At 41.5% G+C, this 21,424-nt stretch overlaps 6 non-coding genes across 6 annotated transcripts; all 6 read right to left on the bottom strand.

The window, feature by feature from the left end:
* Positions 1-1,030: 1,030 nt before the first annotated feature.
* On the bottom strand, positions 1,031-1,102 carry trnac-gca (transfer RNA cysteine (anticodon GCA)). Its single transcript has one exon. It is a non-coding gene; the product is annotated as a tRNA-Cys (tRNA).
* A 167-nt stretch (positions 1,103-1,269) lies between these two features.
* trnac-gca (transfer RNA cysteine (anticodon GCA)) lies at positions 1,270-1,341 on the bottom strand. The gene has a single exon. It is a non-coding gene; the product is annotated as a tRNA-Cys (tRNA).
* A 214-nt stretch (positions 1,342-1,555) lies between these two features.
* trnac-gca (transfer RNA cysteine (anticodon GCA)) lies at positions 1,556-1,627 on the bottom strand. The gene has a single exon. It is a non-coding gene; the product is annotated as a tRNA-Cys (tRNA).
* A 1,086-nt stretch (positions 1,628-2,713) lies between these two features.
* On the bottom strand, positions 2,714-2,785 carry trnac-gca (transfer RNA cysteine (anticodon GCA)). Its single transcript has one exon. It is a non-coding gene; the product is annotated as a tRNA-Cys (tRNA).
* Positions 2,786-3,844: 1,059 nt separating this feature from the next.
* trnac-gca (transfer RNA cysteine (anticodon GCA)) lies at positions 3,845-3,916 on the bottom strand. Its single transcript has one exon. It is a non-coding gene; the product is annotated as a tRNA-Cys (tRNA).
* A 168-nt stretch (positions 3,917-4,084) lies between these two features.
* trnac-gca (transfer RNA cysteine (anticodon GCA)) lies at positions 4,085-4,156 on the bottom strand. The gene has a single exon. It is a non-coding gene; the product is annotated as a tRNA-Cys (tRNA).
* Between the last annotated feature and the right edge of the window lie 17,268 nt (positions 4,157-21,424).

Raw genomic sequence — 21,424 nt, 5'->3', positions numbered from 1 at the left:
ATAAAGATCTGTCTGAAAATCAATTTTGGAAAAAAAGCAACTGGTCAATCAGATAGGAAGATCCAACTTCAAAGTAGCAACCCGGGGTTAAGGTAAGTTACTGACACAAATCCAAGGTCTTGACAAAGGGGGCACCCGGACTTGACTTGGGGTTCTCTTGATCAGCAGTCAAATGCTCTACCACTGACCTATACCCCCATCACAATAATTTTGTTTAGCAAAACAAGAAAACTCTTTCATAAAGATCTGTTTGAAAATACAATTTCAAAAACCGATTGGTCATGCCGTTAGGAAGAGCCAACTTCTATGTACCAACAAAGGGTAAACACAAGTAACAGATACAAATCCAAGGTCTTGCCAAAGGGGGCATGCGGATTTGAACCAGGGACCTTTGGATCTGCAGTCAAATTCTCTACCACAGAGCTATACCCCCAAGACAAACAGTATGGTATAGCAAAGAAAGAAAACTCTTTCATAAAGATCTGTCTGAAAATCAATTTTAAAGAGAAGCGACTGGTCACTTAGTTAGAAAGATCCAACTTCAATGTAGCAACCCGGGGTCAAGGTAAGTTACAGACACAAATCCAAGGTCTTGACAAAGGGGGCACCCAGATTTGAACAGGGGACCTCTTGATCTGAGTTTGGTATAGCAAAGAAAGAAAACTCCTTCATAAAGATCTGTCTGAAAATCAATTTTGGAAAAAGGCGCCCGTCAATCAGTTAGGAAGATCCAACTTCAAAGTAGCAACCCAGGGTCAAGGTAAGTTACGGACACAAATCCAAGGTCTTGGCAACGGTGGCACCTGGACTTGACTTGGGGTTCTCTTGATCTGCAGTCAAATGTTCTCCCACTGAGCTATACCCCCATGACGACAATTTAGATTTAGCAAAACAAGAAAACTCTTTCATAAAGATCTGTTTGAAAACCAAATTTTAAAAACCGATTGGTCATGCCGTTAGGAAGAGCCAACTTCTATGTACTAACCCAGGGTAAACATAAGCAACAGATACAAATCCGAGGTCTTACCAAAGGGGGCACCCTGATTTGAACCGGGGACCGTTTGATCTGCAGTCAAATGCTCTACCACTAAGCTATACCCCAATGACAACAAGTTTAATTTAGCAAAGAAAGAAAACTCTTTCATAAAGATCTGTCTAAAAATCAATTTTGGAAAAAGAGCGACTGGTCAATCAGTTAGAAAGAACCAACTTCAATGTAGCAACCAATTATCAAGGTAAGTTACAGACACAAATACAAGGTTTTTACAAAGGGGGCACCCGGATTTCAACCGGGGACCTTTTGATTTGCAGTCAAATGCTCTACCACTGAGCTATACCTTCATGACAAAGAGTCTGATTTAGCAAAACAAGAAAACTTGCTATACCCACAAAACAAACAGTTTGGTATAGCAAAGAAAGAAAACTCTTTCATAAAGATCTGTCTGAAAATCAATTTTGAAGAGAAGCGACTGGTCACTTGGTTATAAAGATCCAACTTCAATGTAGCAACCTGTGGTCAAGGTAAGTTACAGACACAAATCCAAAGTCTTGACAAAGGGGGCACCCGGATTTGAACCAGTGACCTCTTGATCTGCAGTCAAATGCTCTACCACTGAGCTATACCCCCAAGACAAACAGTTTGGAATAGCAAAGAAAAAAAACTCTTTCACAAAGATCTGTCTGAAAATTAATTTTGGAAAAAAAAGCGACTGGTCAATCAGTTAGGAAGACACAAAGTACGGACACAAATCCAAGGTCTTGACAAAGGGGGCACCCGGACTTGACTTGGGTATGTCTGGATCTGCAGTCAAGTGTTCTCCCACTGAGCTATACCCCTATGACAACAATTTTGATTTGGCAAAACAAGAAAACTCTTTCATCAAGAACTGTTTGAAAATCCAATTTCAAAAACCGATTGGTCATGCCGTTAGTAAGAGCCAACTTCTTCGTACCAACCCAGGGTAAACATAAGTAACAGATACAAATCCAAGGTCTTACCAAAGGGGGCACCCGGATTTGAACCGGGGACCACTTTATCTGCAGTCAAATGCTCTACCACTGAGCTTAACTCCCATGACAATATTTTTAATTTAGCAAAACAAGAAAACTCTTTCATAAAGATCTGTTTGAAAATCCAATTTCAAAAACCGATTGGTCATGCCGTTAGGAAGAGCCAACTTCTATGTACCAACCCAGGGTAAACATAAGTAACAGACACAAATCCAAGATCTTGACAAAGGGGGCACCCGGATTTAAAACTGGGACCTCTTGATCTGCAGTCAAATGCTCTACCACTGAGCAATACCCCCATATCAAAGATAAGGTATAGCAAAGAAAGAAAACTCTTTCATAAAGCTATGTCTGAAAATGCATTTTCAAAAAAAAAAAAAAAGCAAGTGGTCATGCAGTTAAGAAGAGCCAACTTTAATGTACCAACTCAGGGTCAATGCAAGTTACATACACAAATCCAAGGTCTTGACAAAAGGGGCACCCGGACTTGGGGTTCTCTTGATGTGCAGTCAAATGTTCTCCCACTAAGCTATACCCCCATGACAACAAATTTGATTTAGCAAAACAAGAAAACTCTTTCATAAAGATCTGTTTGAAAATCCAATTTCAAAAACCGATTGGTCATGCCGTTAGGAAGAGCCAACTTCTTCGTATCAACCCAGGGTAAACATAAGTAACAGATACAAATCCGAGGTCTTACCAAAACGGGCACCCGGATTTGAACCGGGGACCTCTTTATCTGCAGTCAAATGCTCTACCACTGAGCTATACCCCCAAGACACACAGTTTGTTATAGCAAAGAAAGAAAACTCTTTCATAAAGATCTGTCTGAAAATCATTTTTGGAAACCGATTGGTCATGCCGTTAGGAAGAGCCAACTTCTATGTACCAACCGGATTTGAACCGAGCACCTCTTGATCTGCAGTCAACTGGTCTACCAATGAGCTATACCCCCATGACAATAATTTTGATTTAGCAAAGAAAGAAAACTCTTTCATAAACATCTGTCTGAAAATCAATTTTGAAAAAAAGCGACTGGTCACTCAGTTGGCAAGATCCATCTTCAATGTAGCAACCAGTTATCAAGGTAATTTACAGACACAAATCCAAGATCTTGACAAAGGGGGCACTTGGATTTGAACCGGGGACCTCTTCATCTTCAGTCAAATGCTCTACCACTGAGCTATACCCTCCTGCCTAAAAGTTTGGTATAGCAAAGAAAGAAAACTCTTTCATAAAGATCTGTCTGAAAATCAATTTTGGAAAAAAAGCAACTGGTCAATCAGATAGAAAGATCCAATTTCACAGTAGCAACCCGGGGTCAAGGTAAGTTACTGACACAAATCCAAGGTCTTGACAAAGGGGGCATCCGGACTTGACTTGAGGTTCTCTTGATCAGCAGTCAAATGCTCTACCACTGGGCTATACCCCCATCACAATAATTTTGATTTAGCAAAACAAGAAAAGTCTTTCATAAAGATCTGTTTGAAAATAGAATTTCAAAAACCGATTGGTCATGCTGTTAGGAAGAGCCAACTTCTATGTACCAACAAAAGGCAAACACAAGTAACAGATACAAATCCAAGGTCTTACCAAAGGGGGCACCCAGATTTGACCCGGGTACCTCTTGATCTGCAGTCAAATGGTCTACCAATGAGCTATACCCCCATGACAATAATTTTGATTTAGCAAAGAAAGAAAACTCTTTCATAAACATCTGTCTGAAAATCAATTTTGAAAAAAAGCGACTGGTCAATCAGTTAGGAAGATCCAACTTCAATGTAGCAACCCGTTATCAAGGTAAGTTACAGACGCAAATCCAAGGTCTTGTCAAAGGGGACACCCGGACTTGAACCAGGGACTTCTTGATCTGCAGTCAAATGTTCTCCCACTGAGCTATACCCCCATGACAAAAATTTTTAGTATAGCAAAGAAAGAAAACTCTTTCATAAAGATCTGTCTGAAAATCAATTTTGGAAAGAAAGCAACTGGTCAATCAGATAGGAAGATCCAACTTCAAAGTAGCAACCCAGGGTCCAGGTAAGTTACGGACACAAATCTATGGTCTTGACAAAGGGGGCACACGGATTTGAACCGGGGACCTCTTGATCTGCAGTCAAATATTCTACCACTGAGCTATACCCCCATCACAATAAATTTGATTTAGCAAAACAAGAAAACTCTTTCATAAAGATCTGTTTGAAAATACAATTTCAAAAACCGATTGGTCATGCTGTTAGGAAGAGCCAACTTCTATGTACCAACAAAGGGTAAACACAAGAAACAGATACAAATCCAAGGTCTTGCCAAAGGGGGCACCCGGATTTGAACCAGGAACCTCTGGATCTGCAGTCAAATGCTCTACCACTAAGCTATACCCCAATGACAACAAGTTTAATTTAGCAAAGATAGAAAACTCTTTCATAAAGATCTGTCTAAAAATCAATTTTGGAAAAAAGCAACTGGTCAATCAGTTAGGAAGATCCAACTTCAAAGTAGCAACCCAGGGTCAAAGTAAGTTACAGACACAAATCCAAGGTCTTGACAAAGGGGGCACCCGGACTTGACTTGGGGTTCTCTTGATCTGCAGTCAAATGTTCTCCCACTGAGCCATACCCCCATGACAACAATTTTGGTTTAGCAAAACAAGAAAACTCTTTCATAAAGATCTGTTTGAAAATTCATTTTAAAAAACCAATTAGTCATGCCGTTAGGAAGAGCCAACTTCTATGTACCAACCCAGGGTAAACATAAGCAGCAGATACTAATCCAAGGTCTTACCAAAGGGGGCACCCGGATTTAAGCCAGGGACCTCTTGATCTGCATTTAAATGCTCTACCACTGAGCTAAACCCCCATGACAATAAGTTCGATTTAGCAAAGAAAGAAAACTCTTTCATAAAGATCTGTCTAAAAATCAATTTTGGAAAAAAAGCGACTGGTCAATCAGTTAGGAAGATCCAACTTCAATGTAGCAACCCCTTATCAAGGTAAGTTACAGACACAAATCCAAGGTCTTGACAAAGATCTGTTTGAAAATCCAATGTTAAAAACCAATTGGTCATGCCGTCAGGAAGAGCCAACTTCTTTGTACCAACCCAGGGTGAACAGAAGCAACAGATACTAATCTGAGGTCTTACCAAAAGGGACACCTGGATTTGAATTGGGGACCTCTTGATCTGCAGTCAAATGCTCTACCACTGAGCTACAAGAACAGTTTGGTATAGCAAAGAAAAAAAAACTCTTTTATAAAGATCTGTCTGAAAATCAATTTTGGAAAAAAACCGACTGGTCAATCAGTTAGGAAGATCCAACTTCAAAGTAGAAACCCGGGGTCAAGGTAAGTTACGGACACAAATCCAAGGTCTTGACAAAGGGGGGACCCGGACTTGTCTTGGGGTTCTCTTGATCTGCAATCAAATGTTCTCCCACTGAGCTATACCCCCATGACAACAATTTTGATTTAGCAAAACAAGAAAACCCTTTCATAAAGATCTGTTTAAAAATCCAATTTCAAAAACCGATTGGTCATACCGTTAGGAAGAGCCAACTTCTATGTACCAACAAAGGATAAACACAAGTAACAGATACAAATCCAGGGTCTTGCCAAAGGGGGCATCCGGATTTGAACTGGGAACCTCTTCATCTACAGTCAAATGCTCTACCACTGAGCTATACCCCCAAGACAAACAGCTTGGTATAGCAAAGAAAGAAAACTCTTTCATAAAGATCTGTCTAAAAATCAATTTTGGAAAAAAAGCGACTGGTCAATCAGTTAGGAAGATCCAACTTCAATGTAGCAACCCGTGATCAAGCTAAATTACGGACACAAATCCAAGGTCTTGACAAAGGGGGCACCCGGATTTGAAACTGGGACCTCTTGATCTGCAGTCTACCACTGCGCTATACTCCCATATCAAAGATTAGGTATAGCAAAGAAAGAAAACTCTTTCATAAAGCTTTGTCTAAAAATGCATTTTCAAAAAAAATAAAAAGCTAGTGGTCATGCAGTTAAGAAGAGCCAACTTCAATGTACCAACTAAGGGTCAAGGCAAGTTACATACACAAATCCAAGGCCTTGACAAATAGGGCACCTGGATTTGACTTGGGGTTCTCTTGATCTGCAGTCAAATGCTCTACCACTGAGCTATAACCCCATAACAATAATTTTGATTTAGCAAAACATGAAAACTCTTTCATAAAGATCTGTTTGAAAATCCAATTTCAAAAACTGATTGGTCATGCCGTTAGGAAGAGCCAACTTCTATGTATCAACAAAGGGTAAACACAAGTAACAGATACAAATCCAAGGTCTTGCCAAAGGGGGCACCCGGATTTGAACTGGGAACCTCTTTATCTGCAGCAAAATGATCTACCACTGAGCTATACCCCCAAGACAAACAGTTTGGTATAGCAAAGAAAGAAAACTCTTTCATAAATTCTGTCTAAAAATCTATTTTGGAAAAAAAGCGACTGGTCAATCAGTTAGGAAGATCCAACTTTAAAGTAGCAACCCCGGGTCAAGGTAAGTTACAGACACAAATCCAAGGTCTTGACAAAGGTGGCACCCGGACTAGACTGGGGGTTCTCTTGATCTGCATTCAAATGTTCTCCCACTGAGCTATACCCCCATGACAACAATTTTAATTTAGCAAAACAAGAAAACTCTTTCATAAAGATCTGTCTGAAAATCAACTTTGAAGAGAAGTGACTGGTCACTCAGTTAGGAAGATCCAACTTCAATGTAGCAACCCGTTATCAAGGTAAGTTACAGACACAAATACAAGGTCTTGACAAAGGGGGAACCCGGTTTGAACCTGGGACTGCTTGATTTGCAGTCAAATGCTCTACCACTGAGCTACACCCCCATATCAATGATTAGGTATAGCAAAGAAAGAAAACTCTTTCATAAAGCTATGTCTGAAAATGCATTTTCAAAAAAAAAAAAAGCAAGTGGTCATGCAGTTAAGAAAAACCAACTTAAATGTACCAACTCAGGGTCAAGACAAGTTACATACACAAATCAAATGTCTTCACAAAGGGGGCGCACGGATTTGACTTGGGGTTCTCTTGATCTGCAGTCAAATACTCTACAACTGAGCTATACCCCCATGACAAACAGTATGGTATAGCAAAGAAAGAAAACTCTTTCATAAAGATCTGTCTGAAAATCAATTTTGAAAAAAACGACTGGTCACTTGGTTAGAAAGATCCAAATACAACGTAGCAACCCTGGTTCAAGGTAAGTTACAGACACAAATCCAAGGTCTTGACAAAGGGGGCACTCAGATTTGAACAGGGGACTTCTTGATCTGCAGTCAAATGCTCTACCACTGAGTTATACCCCCAAGACAAACAGTGTGGTATAGCAAAAAAAGAAAACTCTTTCATAAAGATCTGTCTGAAAATCAATTTGGAAAAAAAGCGACTGGTCAATCAGTTAGGAAGATCCAACTTCAAAGTAGCAACCCGGGGTCAAAGTAAGTTACGGACACAAATCCAAGGTCATGACAAAAGGGGCACCCAGACTTGACTTGGGGTTCTCTTGATCTGCAATCAACTGTTCTACCACTGAGCTATACCCCCATGGCAACAATTTTATTTAGCAAAACAAGAAAACTCTTTCATAAAGATCTGTTTGAAAATACAATTTCAAAAACCAATTGGTCATGCAGTTAAGAAGAGCCAACTTCAATGTACCAACTCAGGGTCAAGGGAAGTTACATACACAAATCCAATATCTTCACAAAGGGGGCACTCGGATTTGTACAGGGGACCTCTTGATCTGCTGTCAAATGCTCTACCACTGAGCTATTCCCCCCTCAAAAATTAGGTATAGCAAAGAAAGAAAACTCTTTCATAAAGATCTGTCTGAAAATCAATTTTGGAAAAAAAGCGACTGGTCAATCAGTTAGGAAGATCCAACTTCAAAGTAGCAACCCGGGGTCAAGGTAAGTTACGGACACATGACAATAATTTTGATTTAGCAAAACAAGAAAACTCTTTCATAAAGATCTGTTTGAAAATCCAATTTCAAAAAACGATTGGTCATGCCGTTAGGAAGAGCCAACTTCTATGTACCAACCCAGGGTAAACACAAGTAACAGATACAAATCCAAGGTCTTGCCAAAAGGGGGCACCCGGACTTGACTTGGGGTTCTCTTGATCTGCAGTCAAATGCTCTCCCACTGAGCTATACCCCCATGACAACAATTTTGATTTAGCAAAACAAGAAAACTCTTTCCTAAAGATCTGTCTGAAAATCATCTTTGAAAAAAACCGACTGGTCACTTAGTTAGGAAGATCCAACTTCAATGTAGCAACCCGGGGTCAAGGTAAGTTACAGACACAAATCCAAGGTCTTGGCAAAGGGGGAACAAGAATTTGAACCAGGGACCTTTTGACCTGCAGTCAAATGCTCTACCACTGAGCTACACCCCCATGACAAAGATTTTGGTGTAGCAAAAAAAAGAAAACTCTTTTATAAAGATGTTTGAAAATCAATTTTTGTAAAAAAGCAATTGCTCATGCAGTTAGGAAGAGACAACTTCAAAGTACCAACCCAGGGTCAAGGTAAGTTACAGACACAAATCCAAGGTCTTGCCAAAGGTGGAACTCGACTTTAAACCAGGGACCTCTTGATTTGCAGTCAAATGCTCTACCACTGAGCTATATCCCAATGGAAAGCCCCACAAAAAAAGAAAAAAAAGGCTCTTTCATAAATGTCTGTTTGAAAATTAATTTGTGAGAAAAAGCAATAAGTTATGCTAGTCAAATGTTCTACCGCTGAGCTACATCCCCCTGAAAAAAGACTATTGGTATAGCAAAAAAAAAAAAAAAAACTCTTTCATAAAGGTCTATTTGAAATTTAATTTGCAAAAAGAAATATGATTTGTTACACTGTTAGGAAGAGCAAATTTACACTTTTTTTACAAAAAATACACTAACACCAGTGTCAAGGTAAGTTACAGACACAAATCCAAGGTCTGGCCAAAGAGGGTACCTGGATTTAAACCAAGGACCTCTTGATCTGCAGTCAAATGCTTTATCACTGAGATATAGCCCCATAAAAAGCAGACTGTTGGTATACCAAAAAAATACTCTTTCATAAAAGTCAGTTTGAAAATTAATTTGCAATAAAAAGGAATTGATTATGCTGTTAGCAAGAGACAATTTCAATGAGCCAAAGTGAGGGTCAAGGTAAGTTACAGGCACAAATTTAAGGTCTTGCCAAAGGAGGCATCTGGATTTGAAACAGTGACTTCTTGATCTGCAGTCAAATGGTCTCCTGTTGAGCTATACCCCAATGTATCGCAAATAAGCGATTGGTTATGCCGTTAGGAAGAACCACTTTGAATGGCCAATATCACAGTAAAGGCAAGTTACAGACACAAATCCAAGGTCTTGCCAAAAGGGGCAGACGGAATTGAACCAGGGACCTCTTAATCAGCAGTCAAACTGCTCTACCACTGATCTATATCCCAATGAATAGCTACTTGCCGGTATAGCAATAAAAAAACACTCTTTCATAAATGTCTGTTTAAAAATTAACTTGCAATAAAAAGTTATTGGTTATGCCGTTAAGAAGAGCAAATTTTAATGTGCCAAAGTCAGGGTAAATTACAGACACAAATCCGAGGTCTTGCCAAATGGGGAATTTACAGTAGATTTGAACCAGGGAGCTCTTGATCCGCAATCAAATGCTCTACCACTGAGCTATACCCCATGAAAAAGAAAAACTTTGGCAAAGCAAAAAAAAAAAAAAAATTATTTATAAAGGTTTGTTTGAAAATTAATTTGCAAAAAAAGCAAATGGTTATGCCGTTAGGAAGAGCCAATAGCAATATGTGAAAGTCAGGGTAAAGGTAAGTTACAGACACAAATCCAATGTCGGATCAAAGGGGGCACTTGGATTTGAACTGGGGACCATTTGATCTGCAGTCAAATGCTCCAATTTCCAATTTCAGTGAGCCAAAAGCAGTGACAAGGTAGGTTACAGACACAAATTTAAGATCCTGAAGGGGGCATCTGGATGTAAACCAGGGACCTCTTGATCTGCAGTCAAATTCTCTACCACTGAGCAATACACCCATGAAAAAAAAACACTCCTTCATTAAGGTCTGTTGGAAAATTTATTTTTAAAAAAAAGCAATTGGTTACGCCGTTAGGAAGTAACCAAATCCAAGATCTTGCCAAAATGGGCATCCGGATTTGAACTGGGGACCTCTTGCTTGTTATGTAAAATTAATTTGCTAAAAGAAAAGAGATTGGTTATGCCATTGGGAAGAGTCCATTTTTTTTGTTGACGGCACGGAAAGATGGCACCTGGGACAGTATTGATTAGCTCCCCAGACTGTGTCTTTCGTGAGAGAGAACCCAAACAAGCAACCACCTCCTAAACTATGAACCGTAGGGCTACCCAGAAACATCACCTGTGTCAGGAGCTTCGCTCCCTCAAGAAACTGTATGAGAAAGCAACGGATGAGGAGAAGCAACCATTAGCAGAGTTAAAAAAACATTTTGCGGAAGAAGCTGATGATCCTACACAGGGCAGAGTGGCATCGGAGACGCGGGCGAGAGAGAGCCAGGAAGCGAGCGGCCTTCATCACCAATCCCTTCGGCTTCACAAAACAGCTGCTAGGGGACAAACAGAGCGGTCGACTTGAGTGCTCAATAGAGGAAGTGAATCGCTTCATTAAGGACACAGTGAGTGATCCACTGAGAGAGCAGGAGCTGTAGCCCAACAAAGCTCCTATCAGCCCCGCACCTCCAGCAAGAGAGTTAAATTTGAGGGGGCCAAGTCTAGAGGTCAAGGAGATCAATAAGGCATCTCGCTCTGTCTGGTAGATTCAAAGCCTGGATCTATCAGCACTCAATTCTACCTCGAGTTTTGTGGCCTCTGCTGATTTATGCAGTCCCAATGTCAACAGTTGAGTCCCTAGAAAGGAAGATCAGTGGCTTTCTTCGAAAATGGTTGGGCCTCCCACACAGTCTTACCAGTGCTGCCATATACAGGACAAGTAACTCCGTGCAGCTGCCATTCAGTGGCCTCACAGAGGAATTCATGGTCATACGCACCAGAGAAGCCCTACAGTACAGGGACTCTAGAGACGGCAAGGTGTCATCAGCTTGCACTGAGGTTAGGACAGGCAGGGAATGGAATGCTGGAAAAGCAGTGGAGGTGGCAGAGTCACAACTGCGACAAGAGGCTCTGGTGGGCACTGTAGCGACAGGCAGAGTGGGCTTGGGCTATTTTCCAAAGACCTTAGTTAGCCAGGTCAAAGGCAAGGAAAGACACCACCTACTCTAGGAAGAGGTTTGAGCAAGTGTGGAGGATGAGAAAGTCAGCAGGGTGGTAGGACTCCGGCAGCAGGGAGCATTGCTTAGGTGGGAGAAGACACTGCAACGTAGGATTACCTAGGCGAACATCTTGCAGCCGGATTTCCAACGAGTCCGTTTCCTGGTACAAGCTGTCTACGATGTACTGCCAAGCCCATCGAACCTCCATGTTTTGGGAAAGAATGACACACCTTCCTGCCTTCTTTGCTTTGGAAGAGGCTCTCTAGAACATCTCCTCAGCAGCTGCCCCAAGGCTCTGGCTGATGGTCACTATCGTTGGCGCCATGACCAGGTGCTTAAGGCAATTGCTGTGAGTTTAGCCTCAGCCATTAACACCAGCAAGAATCATCATGCTCCAAGGAAGGCAGTCCACTTCATCAAAGCTGGAGAAAAACCCTGGGCTCTCCCACAATTAACAACAGGCCTCCTTCACAAAGCGAGAGACCCGAAACACCCAATGATCCAGGATACATCACTGATGATTTGTCCCAAATGCATCCATGAGATGTTTCTTGCATAATTAATGTGGCAAAATCAGGGTTAAGGTAAGTTATCTTGACAAAGGGTGCACGCGGATTTGAACTGGAGACCTCTTGATCTGCAGTCAAATGCTCTAACATGGAGCTATATCCCTATGAAAAAGCTGATTGTTGGTATAGCAAAAAAAAAAATCTTCATAAAGGGCTGTTTGAAAATTAATTTGCAAAAAAAAAGCAATTGATTACACTGTTAGGAAGAACCAATTACAACATAGCAAACCCAGTGTCAAGGTAAGTTACAGACATAAATTCAAGGTCTTGCTAAAGAGGGCATCCGGTTTTGAACCAGGGACCTTTTGATCTGCAGTAAAATGCTCTACCACTGAGCTATACCCCATGAAAATGAGAAACTTTGGTATAGCAAAAAAAAAATAATAATATGTAGTGATGTGACCGTCTAACATAAAATTTATTGTGGGTGGATCCTCTAATTAGGTTTTTCAGAGTGTATTAAAGACTGCTCTGTGTTTCTTTGGGGAGTGATGTCATCTCCAGGGCACCGTTCGAAAGGTAGGACCTGTTTGTTTGGTGCTATGGTTAGCTGGTTCAGTAGTTTTACATGCACTTTTTAACTTTTCTACAGTGTGGCTCGGTGAGCATTAAGTGAGACATTGGAACTTAAGTGAAGATTTTTGCACACCATCAGTGGATGCGGTGGATTGCCGCTCGCAGGTATATATGCAGTATCTTTACTAGTTATGGGGATGCTGTCTGTTTGCATGGTGTTTTCAGTTTCACTTATCGTATGGTTATTGCAGTGATACAGAAGTCAGGAGAGTTGCAGCAGGCTCATTTGCTACCGGTAACGTCAGGGAAAAGTTTCCTTCCTGTTCCTCTCTCTCTCTCTAGAGGCGGTCAATAAGAGGCTGCGTCAGCCTCGGACTTGAGCATTGCAGCACCGCTAATAGGAGACTGAATGCTGCGGATGTTTGGCATCAAGTCAGCGCGGCTTCAGTCTCGTTCCTTCTGGTGGCCGAGATGAGAAAAGTCTGGTTATTTAATAGGATAGGTCTGATAGGATAATCAGTCATTAGCTAAAGTTGGAACAGCTGTGAACAATAATAAGCACATGATCCTCTCGAAATTTGTTTATGAATAAACTTCACTTCAAGAGTTCACACTTAGCTGTTGATTGATAGTAAAGCTAGTTTGGCGTGCTTTCCCGAGAGAGAGCCCTGAGCTTATAAGATCCTCGAGCCCTGGGCTCCCTCCCGTTGCAAGGCGAGAGGGGAGATTGAGCTCAGGTAGTACTCGATGACTCCCCAAAGAAGCCTTTTACGCACGGGACAGCAGCCATGTATCGAAGAAAACCCCCCAAGAGGCATAAGACAATGCTATATCCGGCTGCTGGATATAACTTTGTGGAAGGAGATAGAGGAGAGATGCTCTGCTAAAGCAGAGTTTGAAAGCGTCTCCGGGGGAGTCTAGGCAGTGGCGTGGGAGGGGCTGGGAGTGACTCCTGCGGGCGTTGAGACTCTGGGGGGCTCCTGCGGGAGCCAGAGCCGGGGTGGGCGGGATTCCGTGGGAGTCAGGAAGGGTTTTTGGGCGGTGTTGACTCCGGCGGAAAAGGGGTGTGAATTAGAGGGGGGGGGGGGGGTAGGAACTCCTGTGGAGTTGAAGCTAGGGGGACTCTGTGGGAGTCTGAACTGAGGGAGTGAGGGCCTATGCGGAAGGAAGAAAAGGATAGTGGATGACTCAACACTATAAGAAAGAAAGATAGCATTAAACTTATGCTGAAGGAAGAAAATTAGTGGAAGAACTAAACACTGTGAAAGGAGGGGAAGAGGGGGGAGAAGTGGGAGTAGAGGTTTGGGGGGGAGGTAGCAGAAGCGCTCTGCGCTTTAATAAAGAGGGGCGCATTAATGCCAGAAGGGAGATAGAAAGAGGGACGAAGGAACTGAACGTCAGAAAGAAGAAAAGTTAGATTTTTTTTCCCTCTAGTGGCCGGGGAGGGGAAGTCATTGTCTCCTGTGGGAGTTGAAGCTCAGGGAAACTCCTGCGGGAGTTAGAGCTGCAGGGGCGATACTCTTGCTGGAGTCTGGGAGAAGAGAGGGGGCTGGTGAAGACTCTAGCAAGAGGTGGCCGTGGCATGATTCCTGCGGGAATCAAAGCTCGTTTTAGTCACTCCTGCGGGAGTTAGAGCTGGGGAATGATGGCCTAAGGAAAAGAGAGAGAGTGGCGGAGGAACTCAACGCTAGAAGAAAGATAGTATTGCGACTGAACTGGTCGCTAAAGAGAAAGGAAGTGGAGGAACTCACGCTGAAAAGATAAGCGGGGGGGAGGGGGAGAGATGGGAAACGGAAAAGGGGATCAAAAAAAGGGGGGACGGAGAGTGGAATTACTCAACGCTGAAAGTAGAAAATAAGTGGCTCTTAAATGCCGGAAGGGAGATAAAAAGAGGGGCTGAGAATCTTGAAGCCAGAAAAGGTAAAGGGGTGGGGGGGAAACTAGTGGCGCGTTGAGACCCCTGCGGTGGTCGAAGCTCGAAGCGATCCCTGCGGGGATAAGAGCCGTGGGGGGGGGGGTCTAGCAAGAGATGGGAGGAAGGAGGGGGCTGTGAGGGCTCTTGCTAGCTGGTGGCTGCTAAGGGTTGGGCTGGGGATGGGCTGGCAGGACCCCTGCGGGGGTTGAGGTTAAGAGTAACTCCAGAGAGTTGGAGCGATGGAGAGCAGGGAATGAGGGGGAAGCGGAGTATAGTTCGCGCTTGAGAAAAGATAATGTAGCTAAGAGGCTACTTAGAGGGAAAATAGGAGGAAATGGCAGAGTCGTGCTCGTGCCCTTGAACTCCGGTGGTTGGGTGTCGGCTGGAGAGAATCAGCTGGGCTTCCTTGAGATGGTAGTGGCTGAGGCGGATGTATGATTTGAAGGCATCTGATGACCATCGTCCGAGGGTCTGGATCTGCCGTTGGGAGAACCCATGGTGGGCTGCTGTGGTAGCTGCCAAAATTCTGAATGAGTGGCTGGAGAATGGTTCTGGAGGGAATCCTAAGGCAGAGTACTTCTTTTAGGTGTTTTGAAACCAAAAATGTGTTACTGGACGGTTAGTGTCGTCAGTAAAGAGGGGGGAAAGAGAGTTGGGCTCTTAGGCTCCCCTAAAATGTAAAGGTTGAAAAGGGGTTGGAAAGTGCGAGAGTGGGGGGGGGTCAAAATGAAAAAGTAGCGCCCCCTCCGGATCTGGTCTGTTTTGCTTTGATTGACAAAGAATGAAAGAGTTTCATTTATTCTAGAAAGAGTTTCTAGATGTTATGGTTATTTCAGAACATCTTAGGAGGCCAAAAGCCAGAGTGTACATAGCATCGAGGGTGCGGGCTGTGTGTGGAAAGGTATCTTTATAGTGTGATAAAGCGGGTGGCTTTGGGCAATATCATTTCTGGATAGTGTGGGACTGGTGTTGGATGGGGATCCACCTCTGGAGCCAATCGCTAAAATTTCTGGAAAGAGAAATGAGACAGAGTCAGCAGTTAATTTTTTGTAACCTGATACATGTTCAGCAACTATACAAAACTGTTTATTGGCTGTAGTCCAAGTTTCGCACCTTAATGGCATGAGAACGCCTCTAAATGAAGCATTGGACAGCCGCTTCAGTGTCGCAGTGTACGAAGATGCTAGATGCAGCCCATTCGTCGTCCTGCAAGATAGCTGCGGTGATGATGGGATATAGTTCAAAAGGGGATGATTGTTGGTTCTGAGGATTTCGAGCATTTGGGGGGGGCAAAGTGAAGTGAACCCGCAACCTTGGTAATATCCCCCGAAACCAACTGAAGGGGCTCAATAAAGAAATTAGATCAGATATGGTGGGGTGGATTGAGAGATTCAAATTTGAGGTTAGTTCAGAACATCTCAAAAACCAAAAAGGCTAGTGTGAACATGTCAGGTTTGGGCCGTGTGAGTGGAATGTATCCTTTGTAAAGAGTGTGAATGTATTTGGATTGGGTGTGGAGAGTAATAGGTTGGATAGGGGTCAGCTTCTGGAGCCGGCAGTCGTGATCTCTGAAATTGAAAAACAAAGAGAATCAGAAATCAAATCTTTTCAACATAATACATGTATGGCAGACATGAAAATAGTTTTAGCTGATATCCATGCGAGGCGTCTTAATAAGGGCATGGACGACTGTAAATGGAAGCGCCTTTGTTAATGCATGGTCCGCTAGCTTCGTTGACACGATGTGCAAGGATGGTAGGGGTGTTTGTTCCCCACAGCATGGCAGATGGATGGAGAGCTGAGGATATGGGGTGTGGCTTGTCTGGTAGTCCTGGAAAACTGGTACCTCTTAAAGAGTGAGCAGGTGAAGTGATAGCGAAGAGTTTAAAACTTCTATTTATAACAGTCAAGTGGGAATTTTGTTTCTTTGCCGTTTTCACATCCGACTGACTTGCTATAATCTTATATATGACACTTGTATATCAACACATGAGTCACTGGCGTATTACAATTGGACTTTTGTGCTTGATGGCATAATGTTCTCCAATAGCTGGCTAATATTTATTGGTTGGGTAATAATCTTTAATCTTTTCAGAAGTTAAATGGCTATTAATTATTATTTTTTTTAATTTTTAATTTATTTTTAATTATTTTTATCATTAATTTATTTTATTTATTATTATTATTAATTTTATTTTATTATTATTATTATTATTATTTATTTTTTTACTTTATAAGACTTAAAAGTTATGTCACCGCTTAGTAAAACTGTAAATGGAATGTTAGAAATTGGCTTTACTTTAATCCATGAATAACATTTTGTTGTAATCTTAACCGAATTCACAAGCTTGTCTGGCCAAAAGCATTCATAAGGTCTTAGCAACAGAGTCGAGAGAGAAAGGGCGGGACCATCTCCAGTTTTTTAGAGCTCATTGGATGGTGACACTTCTCCTTACAGCTATTGGCTTAGGAGTTTTAGTCAGGCCATGCAAAAGGTGCAAAAGCCCGGCGGCCATTTTGTTGATCAAAATCAACATTGTATATGACTAGAGCTGCTGCTCTGCTGAACACATTCCAGCAACAAGCTGTTAAATGAGGGATCACATGTGTACTGTTAGGAGAAGGTGAGGGATCAGTTTCATTGCAATAATATTGGAGTTTTGCTGATATCTTGCTGGGGAATAGGGTTGAAGACACAGCAGATGCGTTGTGGAGGCACTTTGAAGTGGAAGGTTTTGGTGTTGTTGTTTAAGCTGTTGATGAAATTGTTGGGAGTTGTAGTTGCTTGTAATGGTAGTAATAGTAGTTGTTGTTGCTGTAGTTTGTATAATGTAGCTTGTAGATTAAGCTTGTAGATTTAAGCTTGCTTGTAGATTGAGGCTTGTAGGTGAAGCTTGTTGTAGGTTGAAGCTTGTAGGTTGAAGCTTGTTGTAGGTTGAAGCTTGTTGTAGGTTGAAGCTTGTAGCGTTTTTAGCTTTTGTAGCTGATGAGCGGAGCAGAGCTTTCTTCAAGACGAAGATATTGAGATAAGAAAAGTCTGGTTATTTATAGTGAGTTAAGGATCGTCTGGTAGGATAATCAGTCATTAGCTAAAGTTGGAACAGCTGTGAACATTCATAAGCACATGATCCTCTCGAAATTTGTTTATGAATAAACTTCACTTATTGTGACTGTTTTATATGAGGCGCCAAAGTGGACAAAAGTCAAGCGAAAGCAGAGAGACTGAATCCACGCGAGAGACTGAGCATGGCGTGTGAGAGAGATTGAATGCACGCGAGAGAGACCGAGTACTCGCAAGAGAGACCGAGTGGTAAGCGAGAGAGACCTAACACACACAAAACAGACAGAGTGCTGACATGCGAGAGAGACCGAACACACGCGAAACAGACCGAGTGCTGACACGCGAGAGAGACCGAACACACGCGAAACAGACCGAGTGCTGACACGCGAGAGAGATCGAGTGCTGACACGTGAGAGAGATCAAGTGCTGACACATGAGAGAGACCGAACACACACGAGAGAGACCAAGTGCTGATACGCGAGAGAGACCGAATACACGCGAGAGAGACAGAGAAATATAATACGTTACTGTTATTATTGCTAATACGTTTTTTTATATGTTCTCTGTGATGTAAACATTTGTAACATTAAACACCTTACATTTGTCATGCCAATAAAGCAGTTTTAATTGATTTTTTGAGTGTGAGAGAGAGAGAAAATAAACCTGACTGTGAATGAGCTGAAAGAGAAAGGAAGAAGGGCCTTTTACGCCATTAAAAAAAAAAATGAACACAAATATAAATTCCAGTTCGAACCTGGATCAGAATTTTCCAGTCAGTGATTGAACCTATAGTGCTATACGGCAGTGAAGTGTGGGGTCCTCTCCTTAGTCATGAGTTTGATAAGTGGGATAAGAATCCAGTTAAAAGCCTACATGCGGAGTTCTGTACGAGCATCTTTAGGGTACAGAGAAACACACCAAGCAATGCATGCAGGGCAGAATTAGGCCAGTATCCTTAACTCATGCGCATTGAGAAACGAGCCGTCAAATTTTGGAAATACATAACAATGAGTGACCCTAACTCTTATCATTTTAAAGCCCTTAAAAATCAAGAAAAGGACATTGAAAAAAGCCCCCTGATTCAGATGGTCCCGAAGCTGCAAGCACAAACCTACATACCAAATATGACTAACTGAAGGCAGCATCAGGACACGGACATGCTCATTCACAAGCTAAGTTTTTCTATAGCTGCTCTTTATAACTTACCTGTATTCTGCACTTGCTGCTATTGCACTGCTGGTTAGACCAAAACTGCATTTCATTGCCTTACTTGTACATGTGTAATGACAATAAAGTTGAATCTAATCTAATCTACTAGAGGAAAAACTGACAGTGTTCTTCTAGCGGCCCAATAGATTAATGCCTGTCACAAAAAGAGAGAGGAGACCAATAATAACATCACTAATGAGCATGCAAACACACACACACACACACACACACGCTTTTTTATCCTAAAATGTTGATTTTTAAATGTAAATTTATTCAAAACTAATATGATTTTTGTATTGATTTGTATGAGTAATATGATATGTTAAATACTATGATATATTGAATATTAATGTGTTATATTGAATAATTAAATGTATTGTTGATATTTTATTTAATTATTATATATAGATATAATCTTTTTTTCTACTACTATCTATTGAGTGTACTGTTTTTCATAATTATTATATATGTATGTTACTTTTTATGTAAACTTTAGATAACCAAAGATGCCATTTTAAATTGTAAAGACATCTTTGTTTTTGAAACAAAAGAAGACAGCAGAAGTCAATGATTCATTGATATTATTCAGTGTGATGTTTACTGCTCCAAAGTATTAAAAATGTTTCTCTAAGTTAAATATTTTGTATTCAAAGGGGACAAAGGTTTTTTTGTTTTTACCCAGACATTTAAAAAATAAACATTAGAGCAGTAATCACAATACAGTGAAACCGTGATATTTTTATCCAAGGTTATTATACCTTTAGAATCTTTTACCGGCCCATGCCTGTGTGTGACACTATATGAAGAATATATGGCATCACAACTTTTTAACAGCATTGAGTAATGCCACAAGCTGTTGGAGGAACATTCAAAAATTCTTCTCAGGATGTTAGACCATTTAAGACACTCTCGGGTAAATTTAAAGGGGTGGTCTAGAATGTAATTTTAAGGCTTAGTTGCGTTTATAAGATGCAAAGCAATGTGTGCTCATGTTTCACTTGACGGAAATCGCATAATTTTTTCATATATCTCACTTTGATTATACACACCTACTTAGCTAACATGAAAACGACTTTCATATTTCCTAGTTCCTCTGAAAGGCCCGCCCTTAAGTGACTCTGACTGGTCATCGTCATAATGTGCTGCTATTGGCGGATCAGCTCCACGTCACACCCGTAAAAGCATGCGCTTTATTTTGCTGTGTAAACATGCAGTAAACCTCGCGCCCGCTCTGTAAAAGAAAATCTGACAAATGTCTGTAAGTGAAAATGGGGTGCGGCTCCTTTAACAGCGTCTGTGTGTGCGTCTATGTGTTTGTGAATGTGTGAACTTTCTATAACAAGGGCATGCGTGCAGGACTTTCTTCTTCTTTTTCTCTGATGTTCGGATTAAGCCCCCGTGGGGACCCGGGGTAGAATAGGTCCCCAGCACCCCCTTGCTGATCGTAAGAGGCGACAAATGGGGCAACTTGTTTCAGCCGTGAGTTGTGACCCGTGTCAGTGGAAAAACAGATCCTGGTATTTGAGGAATGTAACTGTTGCGACTATTGCAGATCCAACACAGTACTTTGGCTCCTATTTCACTTAGACGGGAGGTTGGAAGGGCCCGGTCCAATCAATCGGCTAGTCAAGAAATGCCCTGGATTATTGAACTTTTTTAAACATCTAGCAAATTTCCAGAAGGCTTTGGCTGAGGGTCAATTGAGTAATGCATATTTTCAAATATGCTTGCTTGAGTATATCATTCTTATATCCTTGATGTATACCTGGTGGAGATCCGCGGCTCTGTGCATCCCTTTGTTGGGCTCCGAGGTGGGTGAGGAGTAAGAGTGATGAATCTGAAATCATACAAAAATGGCAAACAAACAAAACCCAAAAAGAAAATTATCGGATCAGGACTTGGATTGTAACTTTGGAAATGGCATCAGTCTACTTCCCAAAAGTGAAAACTGGCAGAGATTTATACTTCTAGAATCTGAAATGAATCTAAATTGCCACTCTCTAAACTGTCTCCTTTTGCTATTCAAAAAGGCATCTCTGGGATTGCAGGAACAGTGAAAGATTGTAAAAAACTAAGATCTGGACAAATTCTTGTTGAATGCTCCAAAAAGGTTCAAGCAGAAAACATACTACGTGCAAATATGCTTGCTGGTGTTGCTATGAAAACTTTTCACCATCCAACTTTAAATCATAGCAAAGGAGTAATCCGTACCAGAGAGCTAGAAGACATGGAAGAGACTGAAATCACTGCAGAGTTAATGACTCAAGATGTAATACATGTTAAAAGAATCACAATCAGGAGAGAAGATTGTCTCATAAAAACAGGAACCTATCTCTTAACATTCAGTAGACCTTTACCTCCAGAAAAGATTCGAATTGGATACTTGAGTGTTAATGTTGACATTTTTACACCTAATCTACTAGGTGTTTCAGCTGCCAAAAGTTTGGACATGGATCGACTGCTTGCAAAAACAGGCCTACTTTTGTAAACTGTGGAGAGGAAAAACATGGTGAGCAATGTAAAAAAACACCAAAGTGCAGCAACTGTGCAGGAGAACATCCAAGCTCATCCAAAGACTGTCCTACCTGGATTAAAGAAAAAGAAATCCAGAAAATCAAGTGCACTAAGAAGGTAAGCTATTAGGAAGCTCGAAAACTTGTAGAGAACTCCTCATTCTTTAAATTGGAAAAAACTTTTGCTACTGTGATGAAACCAAAACTGCAGTCTGTCGGGGTTCAGACAGATTTAACGTGGATAAATGAAAAATTTGAAGAAATAAAATCTCAAACTCCAATAAATACTAAGTGTACTGATCAACAAAGTCAGACTGTACTTCATCAAACTC

Source organism: Danio rerio, chromosome 20 (assembly GCF_052040795.2).
Source record: "Danio rerio strain M-AB ecotype USA chromosome 20, GRCz13ab, whole genome shotgun sequence".
NCBI lineage: Eukaryota > Metazoa > Chordata > Actinopteri > Cypriniformes > Danionidae > Danio > Danio rerio.
This window is presented reverse-complemented; position numbering and strand designations above follow the sequence as displayed.